At 32.5% G+C, this 15,640-nt stretch overlaps 1 long non-coding RNA gene across 2 annotated transcripts in view; it reads right to left on the reverse strand.

Annotated features, from left to right (window-relative positions):
- Nucleotides 1-14,523, reverse strand: part of LOC307179612 — a 48,920-nt gene extending 34,397 nt beyond the window's left edge. For both annotated transcript variants that reach the window (XR_013825444.1, XR_013825445.1), the window contains exons 1-2: nucleotides 14,377-14,523; nucleotides 6,128-6,280 (exon numbers count right to left, since the gene is read on the reverse strand). This is a non-coding gene — a long non-coding RNA (uncharacterized lncRNA). The remainder of the gene's footprint in view (nucleotides 1-6,127; nucleotides 6,281-14,376) is intronic.
- Between the last annotated feature and the right edge of the window lie 1,117 nt (nucleotides 14,524-15,640).

A 15,640-nucleotide genomic window follows, 5' to 3' on the forward strand; every position in this document is an offset into this window, starting at 1 on the left:
ATAGCATCTTTCAGGATACCTTATTTGCCATTTCACTAGATATGGAGTTTGCTACTAGATTTTTAAAATAGTTTCGAGTTATCAATTTTTTTTCATATTTTGTTTGTAAGAAAATGACATTGGCATGAAGCAACAGGAGTAATTTAACTCTGTAGGTAATAAAAGAAAAAGCAAAAAATAAAATGCAATTTTATTAACCTGAAAAATAAATCAGTTTATCCAATATAATTGGATGACAGATATTTAATGGTTATATTTTCTTACCTTTCATATTCAGCAACTCAGATCTTTTCTATAGCATTCAATGAGTCACTCTTATGAACAAAGCCTAATAGATGTGGTTTAAAAAAATCTATAAATAAATATGTGGGGGGGAAAAGCTGGGAAACACCTTTACTTTGCATGTATCTAATACAGGAAAATTTGGTTGAGTTCAAATAATAGGTATTGTATGTAAATATGTGTTGGAAGTCAGGAATGTACATTTGAATTCCACCCTTTTGGGAGTGTTCAAGTTCTCTTAATGTTAAGTAATAAGAGATATCAGATTCAGTTGGTGTGAAATGAATAAAATGTAAAGTGGCATCTCCGGCTTTGAAAAGTTCTTGCTTGAAGACAATCTGAAGGTATTTGTCAATATGATAGATTCAAGCTATTATTTTATAAATACAAATAAAAACAGAGGCCAATTTAAGATCCTCTTCTTTGGCAAAAATCCTTAGCGCATTGAGTCATGATAGCAAGTATTTCAGATTTTTATCTTTCTAAGATAATTTGCATCTCTCTGAATCTTAGTAGGCATTTAATTAACATTATTATTGCCTATAAAAATCATACACACAATAAATTCCAATTCTCTGTACATGTACATGTACGTTCACACACTCATATGTTCTCAAATGGAAATTTTACAGTTCAGATACCATCAGTAGTCTCATGAATTAAAATGTAATTATTCTAAGCTTGATTTCTCAACTTCCATGTTATGTAACCAGAGCATAAATTGTCTCTGAGTGTAACATATAAGCCCACATTACACCTTCGAGGAAAAAACAGTTTCTCTTGAGAAACAAGTGATTCACAAAGGATCATCCATGAGGAATTTAAAAAATCATACAGTTTATCTCACACAGTTACAGGTTAGTATTTTATCCTTCAGTGCATATATGAAGTTCATCTAGATTAAAATATGAAGGAAGCAACCTTTGACTTCAATATCACCAGCCTGCTCATTGTAGGTCTTTTAGTTTACTTGTCATCTCACACTTTCTATTAACCTCAGATGTCCAGTGGTTTATTTTCCCATTTTTTAAAACTTTCCACGTAATCATTAGTGAATGATGTATTTAAATATCACACTAGCATTTTTCTTGGAACCACCAGTGATTTTTGAATATTAATCAGCCTTCAGCTAGTCATTCATATGTCTACATAGATATCAATATAAAATTAAGGGAAAAATGGAAGTCACTTTGGCCAGTTAGTCATGACTGATTTAGGTTTTAAGAGTCAGCCCAGAAGGAAATTCTAACCTAATCAGGGACATAATTAATACTAAAGAAATGAGAAAATAACTTGCATTTGCCAGTAGTGTAAACATTCTGATTTTAAGATACTATTTTTGTTTAAGTTTCAATGACAATCTTGAAGTTAGTTTTATAATTCATTCTTTAAAAATAGAGAACACACAAATTTTTCTCAAGAATGAATGTTAAAAAAATTTGAATTGTCATTATTCACATTTGATCATATGTTCAGAAAACATACACATGTATGTGTATACATGTATGTGTATATACAGAGAGATATACATATATATATAACTGACATCATATATATGTGTGTATATATATATATATATCAAATAAAAAGGAGAATAATGAATTTCCAGTGGTTATACACAATGTAGAAAAACACCATAACTGAAAGAAATCACAGAAGTACAAGAATTCTATTTTCATGACAGACATTGTTTTCCTTTAGTTTTCTGTTAGTATATTTCAAAGCTTATATAGTAAATATTGAAAATAGAATTATTTCTAATGCATAAATCAACTTATTTTTATAAAATAAAAGAATTACCAATGATAAAATTTGAAAAATTTAAGGATGTATGAATAAAGAACAACAATGCATGCCCATGCCATGTAGATATAAGCAATTTATATTTTAAAACTTTGCATGCTAATCTTTATTTCATAAATTTACATATTTGAAGTTATAATATATATGCAATAACTTATCATGTAATCATCTACTATGAGCATGTCCATATATCATTAAGATGTTTCTTAGACACACAGAAGTGCAATAACTTCATTATTGCTCCTATATTTCCTCTATTCCACCATGTCATTTTTTGGTCCACACTCAAATTCTGCATTTAAATCTATCTCCACCAAGCTTTCTGTGTATTAACTGAATGTTTAATTTTATTGTTTAAATTTCCTTTAAAGCGTTTATTGACATTAGTATCTATATTAAGTTTTCCATTTCTAGAAGAAAGAATGTGCTTAGGGTAGATTTTGTGGCAGTTGTATGCTTGGCAGGATGATCTCTGGGTAAACAGCAATTGCTGTTGAAAAACATCCTAAATAATTACTAGCAGAAGTATGAAAAAAAATTTTGGTATGCTCTCTGGGATGTTTTGATATACATGTGAAAGCGCACTTTTAGTATAAAATCTGCACTCCTTATTATCTACACATTTTCTTGAAATGTAACACAATTATTCTCAGAATCTTTAAAAGAGAGTTCTTGAAATGATGACATGCAATTGTCTTTAATATAATCATTGAGGTCTTTGAAAGCCACAGTACCAAAGTGCTGGTATCATAGCAATTGCCACTGTCATTCAGTAAAGCATACTGTGTTTTTGCAGCAACATAGAAAGGAGAGGTGAGACTTTGTGTCTCTGTCTATTACAGTCATTGTTCTTTTTTCAGTCCTCAATACTAGAACCCTGCTATTCTTCAACATCTGAATATGAATAAATATCATTTGCTATTTTCTTGTTTTTTTAACTATGTTAAAACTCAACAAATATTACCACTGAAAATTATGTTAATCCATACATGTATTATGGAAGCCATAAACCCATTTCAATACAGTGAGATGGATGAATTCTATAACAATGAGAAAGCAGACACAGTACGGCAACAACTGAGAATATTAACATTTTTTGTCTGCCAGTTCCCACTGAGTTGACTTAGGTTGAAGTTGAAGCCAGAGTTATGCGAATGGCTGGATTGAAATATTTTACTTTTCAAAGTAAATAGAGTTTTACAGTCTCTGCCTGTATTACAAATCTTAAGACTATAAGAAGATGTCTGCAAGAGCAATCTGGGAAGGCAGTTCCTTTAGATTAGAAGCAAATTGTATTGCTGAACTTGAGGAATTTTGTATTTTCACAAACCACAGATGGATAGGACATTCATAAACAGAAGTTTTTTGTGACCCTATCGCTCCTTAATTCTTTCTTTCTCTAGTGTTATTTTTGTAGTGTTATTTTATAGTTTTATAACTCAAAACTATTTCAAAGTCAATATGTGCATGTGTGTGTGTTTGTGGGTTTATGTGTGTATCTCCCCCTACTTTATTTCCTACTAATATTTTGTGCTTCTTTAATGTCCTTACCCAGGTACCCACATTTTAATGGTACAGTGAAAAGAGCTTGGACCATGGAGTTAAAGAATATAGGTCACTTATTTAAGCACTCTGAGCCTGAATACCTAGGAAAAATGGACTCAATAAGAGTATGAACTGGTTTGAAAGTGCCCAAAGCTAAGTGTTTAGAAGATAGAGAGGATTACATAAATATCAATTACTATATTTTATAATATAATTTTTATAATTTTGATGGAAAACCAAACAGTGTCTTCCTGTTAACTATTACCTAAGGTGGCAGTCCATGAAGAGTGTGTGTCATGTTGGCAAACTTTACAAATAATTTTTTTTTTGCTTTGTTTTCAAGAATTTTAGTACTTTAGACATATTTCCCAGTACCTCACATGAGATCAGAAACAATGTAGTAAATATTATCTTATTTCTCACAGTGTTTATTATGGAATAGTTAAGTTATTATTTAGTAACATGCATATACATTTTCCAGGTAACCTCAAAATAAGAAGTAAATATCAGTTCTATTAAATTACATAAGTATATATTTCATAATTTATTTCAATTGAAATCCTTAAATGTCTAATCTTCTTGAATGTAATGTATGTACAGAATATATATTATTAAATAAGAGTAATCAAACAAAGGTAATCTGTTTTCTGTTAAGATTTTAAAAAGTATTTTAGAAGATAAGGTTTGTATGGGATATATAATGTTTTTAAAGAAAAAACCAATTGAAATTATAAATTGAGGATTTTGAGTTTGCAAGATATAATGATGTATAATGCAGAAACATACGGTCTGAGAATAAACAATAATAAAAAAACTTTAAAGATTATTATGTTTAATTTTCAACTCTGTTTTGGATTATATAGCTTCCTCTTATTTATGCCAATGTAACGCATGAGCTAACTGAATTTGACATCAAAATAAAAAGCTTCTGCAAAGCAAAAGAAACAACAAAATGAAAGGCAACCTATGGAATGGGAGAAAATATTTGCAAATCATACATCTGATAAGGGGTTAGTATACAAAATATATAAAGAGCTCATACAACTCAATAGCAGAACAAACAATTCAATTTAAAAATGGACAGAGGGGGCTTCCCTGGTGGCGCAGTGGTTGAGAGTCCGCCTGCCGATGCAGGGGACATGGGCTCGTGCCCCGGTCCGGGAAGATACCATATGCCGTGGAGCGGCTAGGCCCGTGAGCCACGGCCACTGAGCCTGCGCGTCCGGAGTCTGTGCTCCACAACAGGAGAGGCCACAACAGCGAGAGGCCCGCGTACAGCAAAAAAAAAAAAAAAAAAAAAAAAATGGACAGAGGATCTGAATAGACATTTTTCCAAAGAAAACATACAAATGACCAAGAGGTACATGAAAAGATGCTCAACCTAACTAATCATCAGAGAAGTGTAAATCAGTATCACAGTGAGATACCACCTCACGCCTCTTAGAATGGCTAACATCAAATATATGAGATAACAAGTGTTACTGAAGATGTAGAGGAAAAGGAATCCTTTGTGCGCTGTTAGTGGGAATGTCAATTGGTGCAAACACTATGGTAAACAGTATGAAGATTTCTCAAAAAATTAAAAACTAGAACTACCATGCGATCCAGCAATTCCACTTCTGTGTATATTACCAAAGGGAATGAAACTAGGATCTGCACCCCATGTTCACTGCAGCATTATTCACAATAGCCGAGTTACGGAAACAACCAGAGAGTCTGCTGACGGATGAACAGATAAAAAAGATGCAGCATGTATACGCAGTGGAATGAAATTCAGCCATGAGAAATCCTGCCATCTGCAGCAATATGGATGGAACTTGAGGGCATTATGCTAAGTGGAATAAGTTAGACAGAGGAAGACAAATAACATATAGTACACTTGTATTTAGAATATGAAAAAGCAGAACTCATAGAATCAGAGTAGAACAGGGGTTACCAGGGGCTGGGGAGGGGGCTGGGAGAGAATGGGGAGATGTTGGTCAAATAGCACGAACTTCCAGTTATAAGATGAATAAGTTCTGAGGCTTTAATGTACAGCATGGTGATTGTAGTTAATAGTAAGGTTTTCTCAGGTCTCTCCTGAGCATGTGTCTTGCCTGGGTCTGAGGATGGCTTTCTTGATTCTCCCTTCCACATGCACTGCTTTTAAATGTCTTGATTTTCAAGAGTCTCACCCTAGCTTCCCCGGGCCTTTGATGGTCTACTGTTTGCCTCACCTGTACTCTCTCGCTCCAGGTGTCTGCCGGTGCAGTCTCCCTACAGCCTTCCCAAGAGGCGTCCACTGCTTTCCCTGCCTGAGATCTAAGTTAGGTGAAACAAACACTGGTCCTTCAGGCAGCCCCCACTCAGGTTAGAATGTTTCAAGCAAGTCTTCTCTGCTTCCTCCACTTCAAGCGAGAGAACTGGGGACCGGCTGCCACCTCCTACAGACAAATACCAGGTTGAGCTGGTGAGGGGATGAGGCGAGCACAAGTGAAAATGGCCCCAAATCTCATACCTTTATGATGTGCCTTTTTCTTGATGGGCTGTTCACTTGGTTGGTGTAAGTCTTCTATCCACAGTTCTTGTAAGGTTAATTTAGCCCCGTTTTTATTTGTTTGATGTCTCCCTGGGGGGAACAAGAGCTTGGAGCTTCCTATTCTGTCATTTTCTGGAACAAAAGCAAACCTATTTTAAATTATTTATTTAGATGATTTATCCTAATCTGTTATAAAGCAACAATCCCTCAGATTGAGATAAAATTAACTATGTAATGATTATAAAATACATAATTAAATAAGAAATCATGCAAATTTTTATTTTTGTTAAACTAAGGAAACCTAAGGAAACATTTAATTCTCTATGTCTCCCTTTTGTTATCTGTACGATGAGGCTAATGCCCCCTCACAGGGTGGCCTGAGTATTAAAATATTTCGCACATGGACAGTGTATGGAAGAATGTCTAGCACGTCATTAGTTCTCAGGTAAAATTTAACTAGTTTTATTTTTATTATAATTTTTTCATAATTAGCATCATAATACATAAAGCAAATCTTAAACATAACAGAAGAGATCAATAGAAATAATTTTGTTAGAATGAACACATAATTTGTAATACAAATTGATATTCTGAGGATGAAAGTATCATTATTTATAATTATACTGGAGAAAACAGCAATAAATCAGGACTCTTCTGGGTAGATCTGTACATAATTATGGTGAATAATTTAACATTTCTCTGACAGAAAAAATTACTATAACAAAAACGCCATTCATGCAATTAATAAACATGGAATAATATGTGTTTGAACTTTTTAATCTTATAAATATATGTAATAAATGATGGTCTTTAATGTAAAATAATGGTCTTTAATGCAAAATTATGAAAATAAATGAGCTAAACTATGTCTCAAGTTGTTAATCAAACATATTAAACAAGACAGGAAGGCAAAAGAAAGTTATCAAAATGAAAACAGAAATAAAACAAATAAATAAAATAGACAGCACTGGAAATAAATAAAAAAAATAATTCTTAAATACAAAGACATTGGAAATTTTTAATTAATTAAAACTCATAAAAATGAATAAAATTAATCTCTAAGAGGCTAAAGATTTTGTAAAAATAGTACATTGCATTCTTACATTTAGAGCAGATGATTTTACCTGAGGTTTCTTTTATGTTATATTAACTAAGCCAGAACATGATAAAGGATAAAATTTCATCAGAAACTAATGCTGAAATTCACAAAGATTGCACACTTACACACATATTTTTACTTCTACCCAGATACATATACACTAGAGAAATCTTACAAATATGAATGCATTTGGCATCACTTAATCCAATTTAACACACACACATATATACACATATACATACACCCCCCCCACACACACACACACACGTACATCTTTCAATCCAGTGATTCTGTTCCTGGGTTTATATTTCACAGAAATTCTTGCACAGACATAGAAGGACATAATGTAGATGTGAGCTGTTTGTCAATTCAAACTCATGACCACTGGTGCTGGTGCAAAATATAGTCCATACCAGTCAATAAATATTCCATTAAATGCTCTAATCAATCAAATGGCAAAGCCATGGCCAAAAAATTCACAAAGGGACAAAGAAAAAATTACTAATGACCAAATAAAATATTGGAAATGCACAAGTAGAATTTTAAAAAGGAAATCAAAGTATCATAAGAATAATATATAATTTTGTTTGTTAAGTTGTAACAAGTTTGTCATGTTACGTGCGGACATGTCAAAACATTCAAGTTATAGCTACAATTCTCTCTTTATATGCATATGTATAACTATGTGCATATATGTGTAGTTATATATTGATAGAGCAGGTAAACAGAGATATATAGATAAATATGAATGAAATGTAATAAAATTTCAACAGTAGTAATGCCCATAAAACATATGGTTGGGTCTTACTATTTATTCTTAAATTTAAATGGTTCACTATAATTTTAAAATTATGCAATTAAAATATATGGTTCTTATAAGAAAATGACAATATTCTAAATTGTTTATATAAGAATTTATTCTGGCCCTTATAGCAACATTGGTCTGTTAATTGGTCTGTGAAAGTATATTAATAACATATTTCTGAAAGAAATCAGTGGATAAAACTACCACTATTATGAATTAATGCTAAAAGATTTTGTTTTAAAACAATAAAAAGGACTGCTGCACTTGACAAAGAAGAAAAGGTAACAGTTAAAGACATTTCTAAGTTCAATTTCTAAAATTCTCCATATACTTTCTTATATAATTTCTAAACATACCTCCTATCATATTTGCATACCTTTGAGATTTCATCTATACTAATATCAATTTGCACTTTATATCCTAATAATAATTTTATTCAAGATACTTTGTCATTTCCACTTTAAAGACAATAAAGATTTATTTCCTGCCAGTGAGTATGAGTGTCTAACAGTATCATTTATCTCATTGTACGACAGTCTTTTTTTTTTTTCCTAAATTTTCAGATACAAAAGCAATTGATAAGCCAACAGTTCTTCAGAGAGCATCAAGTAAGTACTGAAAAGATGCATGATACTCTGGGGAATATAATCAAGTATAATACACATCTGCTGCCTTAAATTCCTTTAAATGTATTTGGGAAGAGCAGAGAAATAGAGATAACTGAAGATCTCACAATGACTTATAAAGAAGGGGCAAAGCTTTGTGTTCTAGAAATCTCAGAGAATTCTTCATGGTGGGGGGCCTGAACTTGACCTAAAACACTGAGAAAATATTTGGAAAGATGAGGCTCTAGGCAATCTAGAGAATGTATGGGAAAAAATCCCAAATCTGGGTTATCTAGTATGGGAGTTGAATGCAAGACAATCAAGGACTTACATGTTATTTTTCATTTAATTATAAGCTTCTAAAACAGGGCATTGGTCACTTTCTTTTAAATATCCAGGGATAAATATGTGTGTGGTACTCAGTTTGATTTGTATGAAAAAAATGAGAAAGAAAAGAAACAAAGAAATGGTTGGAAGGTCAAAGGGCAGGGAAAGAAAGGAAGGACAAAGGGGAGAAGAAATAGAGACATAAGGAAAAAGTATTCTAGTGTCACATGCAGAATATGAGAAAGATCAGACTGGAGATGCTTTTCTAGTGACCTTTTTGTTATTACAATAATAAATTTGACTTTTTTCTGATTATGCGTACATGATTAAGATGTAAAATTATTCTTAAAATTTAAAATATGGGTAAAAAATTAAATTCATACTAATGACACTACCTAAACCATCAATACACAAAGTGTGGTTCAAGAATGCCTGGGGGTTCCCAAGATCCTTTCTGGGGTCAGTTAGGTTGAAACTGTTTTCATAATAATATTAAACCTATATTTGCCTTGTTCACGCTCATTCTGTCATGAGTACTCTGTTGCAGAGGCTGCATTACATGGATGTCATTACTCTGTGTGTCACTGTTTTTGTTTAAAAAGTTATCAGTTTAAATTTATAATACAATAAATATGAGCAGTTATGTTCAACATAAATAAAATCTTTCCGGGATCCTCAATACTTTTTAAGAGCATACAATGCAAAGTTTGATAACCAATGACTAAAAATTTCTTACATTCTGACACAATCCATTCTAGTCTTTTTTTTCTTCTGTGTATAGATGTCATTTAAAAATAGCTGACATTTAAAAAATATGTGTCATTTGAAATATATATACCATATATTATGTGTCGATATATGTTTGAATATACATATATGTATTTGCAACCTGCCTTTTCCAACCAAATTTATAATATATATATATACATCTTAGAACTATATATATATGTACTTATCTATAAAATTTTCATTAATTATTTAATAGACGTATAGATGTAGCATCTATTAATAACCAGTCACCTTATTTTGATATAGAGGAGTTTGTTGTTGTTGCTATAAGAAAGTTAAACATCTACTTGTAGTGTTTTTACTCATGTAAAAATATGTGTATATATACAAATTTTGTATAAGTTTGTACAAATTTAGACTATTTGTACTGAATGTACAAATGGATTTTTAAAGATGAACATGCCTCTTAGATTCATTGCTTGGAAAGTAATTACTGGGCCTAAAACATGCTCCGTATCATCAAACATTATTAGAGACTATTATACTCATTCATATTCCTAACAGCCTCCTTCTACAAATAGAATAAAAGTCATTAAATGTGGGAAATGGGTTCTCCTTATTGTTTGAATTTACCCCTGAAGTGCTAAGAATACTGTAATATATTCATATTTTGTGTCTCCTATTTATGAACTTTGTCCATTTTGATGATTATATTCCACAATAAGGGCTCTCTGTGTGTTACAGATAAAACTCCATCATATATTATATTTGCTACAATTCTCATTTCTTAATTTTTTATAATATGGTTAAGTGTACGTTTAACCATATTTTTTACGTAGTCAGATTCTGTTATTTTGATATTGTCACAATAATGCTCTGTAACGAACAGCCATAAGTCTTAACGTCATGCATGTCTCATCAATGTCACATGAGCATTTTTTCTCTCAGTTTTACAATTGTGGGTAGTTGGGGTTCAAATGAGGACTGGATGAAGCAGATTTGGGATCCAACTAAAAAGGGAAAAGGTCTTCTTCATAGGGTCACGTCCTCCTAGAACTGTGACTGGACATATTCTCTGCGTGACTCGAGGGAGGCACAGCGGAGAACAACCACAACCACACAAGCATTATTTCCTGCCTTCATGCCTTGCCTTTTCCATATTGTCCTATAAATGGAATCATACAGTGCATAACCTTTCGGTTCGGGCATTTTTCACTTATCAAAGCATATTTAAGATTCAGTCGTGTTGTTGTAGGAATCAATAGCTCTTTTTATTTCTGAGCGTTATTCCATTTCCTTGATGTTTGTCCATTCATTCACCTATTGAAGGGCACCTTTGTTGTATGTAATACTTCTAATTAGTATCAGTTTAAGAAATATCAGTAATATCTTTCCATGTAGGCTGGTATTCTTCTATGATATTTTTAATGGTTGCAAGGCCATTGAAGTCCATTCTCTAGATATACAGCAATTTGTTTACATAATTCCTTATTGATTGTTGACAATTCCCTAGATTAAAAATAATAATAATGATAATAATGATGGTAATAAAGAACTTTGAAACAAAATTTAGCTCTCTCCATAATTGTGTTCTTATTCTAACTTTCTTGGAGTCAAAAGAGACTCAAAATTTTAGGGCATTTGGACTCAAAATTTATGAGATTGATAATTTTCACTATACTGATCATCTCATGATTTTGTTTTTTGAGGAAGACGCATTAGGCTAAGGGAATGACAGAAGGATGTAAAAAGGAGAGAGGAAAGAAAAGATTACATTTCTTAAATTTACATGAGAACAAACTGTGTGACTGGAATTAATGCCAAAATAATACATTAGGCCAATTTTACCAAGTGTTCAATTCATAGGGATAAAGTTATTCACATTGTTATGATTAGTTCCATGTAGAAAAACTGAGTTTTTTTCACACATATTCTCATAAGACCACTTGTAATCAATCTACTCCTTCCCAAAATCTGCAGGTAGGATCTTTCATAATACAATTATTAGGTGGAAATTAATCAGCATAAACAGACAAAACAATGTAGATAATCTGTCAATTCAGTGAAAACATTCATCAAATTTATAATTTTAATAAAAATAAGAAAAGTGTCTGATTTCCCGAATTACATTTTTTTCAAAGGAGTTATTGCTGTCTTATAGACACTGTCTTAATATTCATATATTGTTTCCTCCCCAGTCAGCCAAGTAAAGTAAATAGCTGGATTCATACATTATCACCAATATTTTTTTTCCTTTGGAAAGTATGAAACCAATAGAACATTTTATGGTCACTTTCAACTTTCATTTAAAGCTCCAAATCCATGGTGAAGAAAAGTTAATCTATGATTTTTTGTTTTACTATCTTGCACTCAAGTCATAAAAATTTTTCATTTTAAAGAGGTACATAAAGTTAAATACTCTACTGAGCTTTATTTCTTAGCTCTTAAATGTATATGTATTATTTTCCTTTGAACTAAGAGGTGGCATATTGTCAAGAGTAAATAAATCTTGAAATTTATAAACTTCAGAATTTTGGTTCTTCAAATTTTCAGGGAAACTTGACCTTGGATAAAGGCAGTCACTGAGCCCTATCATAAAAGTTATATTCTTTATGTAGGCTTCCAGAATCTTCCTACAAACAGATCATCCATGCAAGAAATAAGGACAGCTATTTATGAGGAAAACATTTGTTAATTTTCTATGGTAATTTTATCAACTTTCTTTCTTGGATCAATTTAACTGTAAGAAGATAAGTGGATTATATTTTTCATTCCATTTATATTTTACATATTTATGATCCTATGTCACTATTAAAATACAAAGGACACCACTCCATGTATTAAGCTACCTCAACTATGGAAGGTCATGTTAAACTTGTAAGTAAGATTAAAAATCAATCTCTACGATATTGAAGAAAAATAAATTATCATCTCAAAACTTTGATAATTTAAACTTCAGAATGTATTAAACTTACAAATGTATCAAGCTTGATAACTTGTTAACTCAAAAATATAGTATCTTAAAATACCTTTTTTGGATCTTATGTTATTTGTATGAGTGGGTTTTATTATCAACAAGTTCCACTGGATAAAATGATTATAAATATATATATATATATTTATATATATACACGTGTGTGTGTGTGTGTGTGTGTGTGTGTGTGTGTGTGTGTGTGTGTATGACACTGTTTTTAACAATGTTAGTGTAAATAATGCTTTAGGGAAATTACATTCACTCCATTGATAAACACTTAATGGCATATGACGACTGCCATCTCCTTTTATGTATAAAGGAATGGGCCATAGATGGATACACTGCTGTGTTATTAAAAATGCATTAGACTGCAAAACCCATGTCATGTTGTAGGCAGAACTAAGAAATTTTCTAATATCATTAAACAGAACTGTACTAAAGCCAATATCAAGAATTTCAACACACTTAATAGTGTAAAAACATATAAATCATTACTTATTTTTGTGAATATTAACAAAATGCTGAAAAAATAGTATAAATAGTTAAAGTTTGGAATTGATTCTACATTAGACATAGTAATATATTTGTCCACATAACCAAGAATTACTTAAGGCTTTACACATATATTTATACAAAATATATATAACACAAAAATGTATATAAACACAAAATGCTTATACATTTTTTGTGTTTAGGCTTTTATATTAATGATATCATTTTGCATGTATCCTTTTGCAACTTGCTTAATTTCCTAAATGTTATTTTTAAATTTACAATATGAAACATTATTCTTTAATTTGCATACACTTTTAACTCAAAGTATTCAATTTCATGGAGAATCCAGACCCCTGAACATGTCTCCTTGTACACATGAACGAATGCTTCTCCCATTGATTCTTCTAACATGCCACGTAGCAATGCCCTTCTTCAATTTAGATGTCATCTTGGGTAGAACCCACAATTTTGTTATGAATTTCAGTTCTGTCTTTTAGAGACTTACTATTCACTTTCAAGTGTGATAGAAGAAATTTTCTCATATTGAGGTATACAGAAATCATTCTGGCTTGAACTTTATGTTAATGAGAGTGGCCTGTCTCCTGGCCTGTTTATCCCACACTGTCCGACAGCTTTAACCATTAAAGAAAAGAATGCATTTAGAAATCAAAATGGAGTAACTGTGATTCAGGGATTCAAAATGGAGCCCGGCGGCCATTGTGGATGTGGTTTCAGACGCATTCCCGCATCCCTGGGAACTTGAATTTTCTGAACTGTATCAAACTAAAGGATACCCTCAGCCATTTTCAAAACAATATCTACTAGCAGGTGCCAGCTGCAACCTTATGGTCACAAGGTCTCCCCTTGTAACTATGCAACCATTTCAGACCCCAACCAGTTCTTGCTTAACAAACACCCTTACTTCTTGCCAGTCCCAAACCTGATTTTTGACACATGATTTATGTAACTTTGCTGCTTTTGCCTATATAAGCCTTCCCTATTTTGCAGCCCTGCAGAACGCAATTACAGTGTTTCTTGAATCTGTGTCCCCTAGTCCCCAGTTTGGCTCAAATGAAACTCTTCTATTTCTATTATAGATTGTTTATTGATGATTTGCATCTACTAGTATTAAAATTTCAGCCACTCTAAATTAAAACTTTGATCCCACGTCAAATCCAATCAGTCTCCACTCACCTGCCCCAGACGCCTGTGATGGGAGGGAGATTTAATATATTCAGCGTCCCTTTCTTGTCTTCCTCCTTCTCCTCTGTCTCGTGACTCCTTCAAATCAAGGCACGCGAAGATGGCATGAGAGGTAAAGACTTACCCAGAGGATCTGCACTTCTTCCTTGACCGGAAGTGCCTCTATCATGGCGGTTTTATGGGAAGGTTGCAGGACCTTTCCTCTGCCATAAGCATTGCGCTCTGTGACGTCATGTGCAAGCAAGAGCTCTTCCTGTGTCGGCGGAGGGGGAGTGTGTGTGAAACAGCTCCTGCCTCAGCACCTTCCTGTGGGGAAGCCATGAGTAAGCCCAGTGAATTTTCCCACAGGGAACACTGCTGCTAGCCATGACAAATGCCTCAAGGGCAGCCTCCACACTGTATTGTCCCATTCAATATCCTGTTCTTAAAAGATAATTGGCTTAATAACAAAATTCACTGCTGATCCTATTTCTATCCTCCTTAAAATACTGCAAAGGCTTTTGTATGCTCTGACATCTATTACCCTGTCCCGATTTCTGGCATGTTACTCTTCTATAGTACTTTGTAATCATCTTGGTTTTATGCCCCCTTAAATGACTCACTATTAATATAGAGGTGGTGTTTATATAGCCTTTTCTTATTAGATCTGCCGGCAAATGTATCACTTTCTTTACTCACAATTGCTTCTTGAATTCAATCTTTTTTTTTCTGGATTCAGTTTCCCTGTTTCTAAAATATATTTTAACTAATAGTTCTTTGATGAGGCTCTGTTAATAGCAAATTCTTTAAGTCTTTTCTTTTTCCTTTTTTTAATCCTTTCACTTGAATTTTAGTTTATATGGGTTTATAGAATTCTATGTTAATGATGTTTTGCCTTATTAAGGATGCCTTATTAAGGAAGGAGTCTGCTGTCAGTGCAATTATACTACTCATAACATTGTTTTCTGTGTTATTTTATAATGCTGTTATGTTTTACCTAGGTGTTTATGCTTTTTTCTTTTTGCTAAGGATACACTGAGCTAATTTGAATCTGAGAAATTATTTATTTCAACATACCAGACAAAAATCAGCCACTACATGAGATATTTTTGTCCAACTCTTGTCTATATGTCTGGAAATCCAGTAAGACATACAGTAGTTCCCTCTTATCCACGGGGGATACTTTCCAAGACTCCCAGTGGATGCTGGAAGCCATGGATATACCAAACCATGAATGCCTGAAGCTGTGGATATATATGTATGTATGTATTATACA

This window comes from Stenella coeruleoalba (genome assembly GCF_951394435.1).
Source record: "Stenella coeruleoalba genome assembly, chromosome: 21".
In the NCBI taxonomy this organism is placed as follows: domain Eukaryota; kingdom Metazoa; phylum Chordata; class Mammalia; order Artiodactyla; family Delphinidae; genus Stenella; species Stenella coeruleoalba.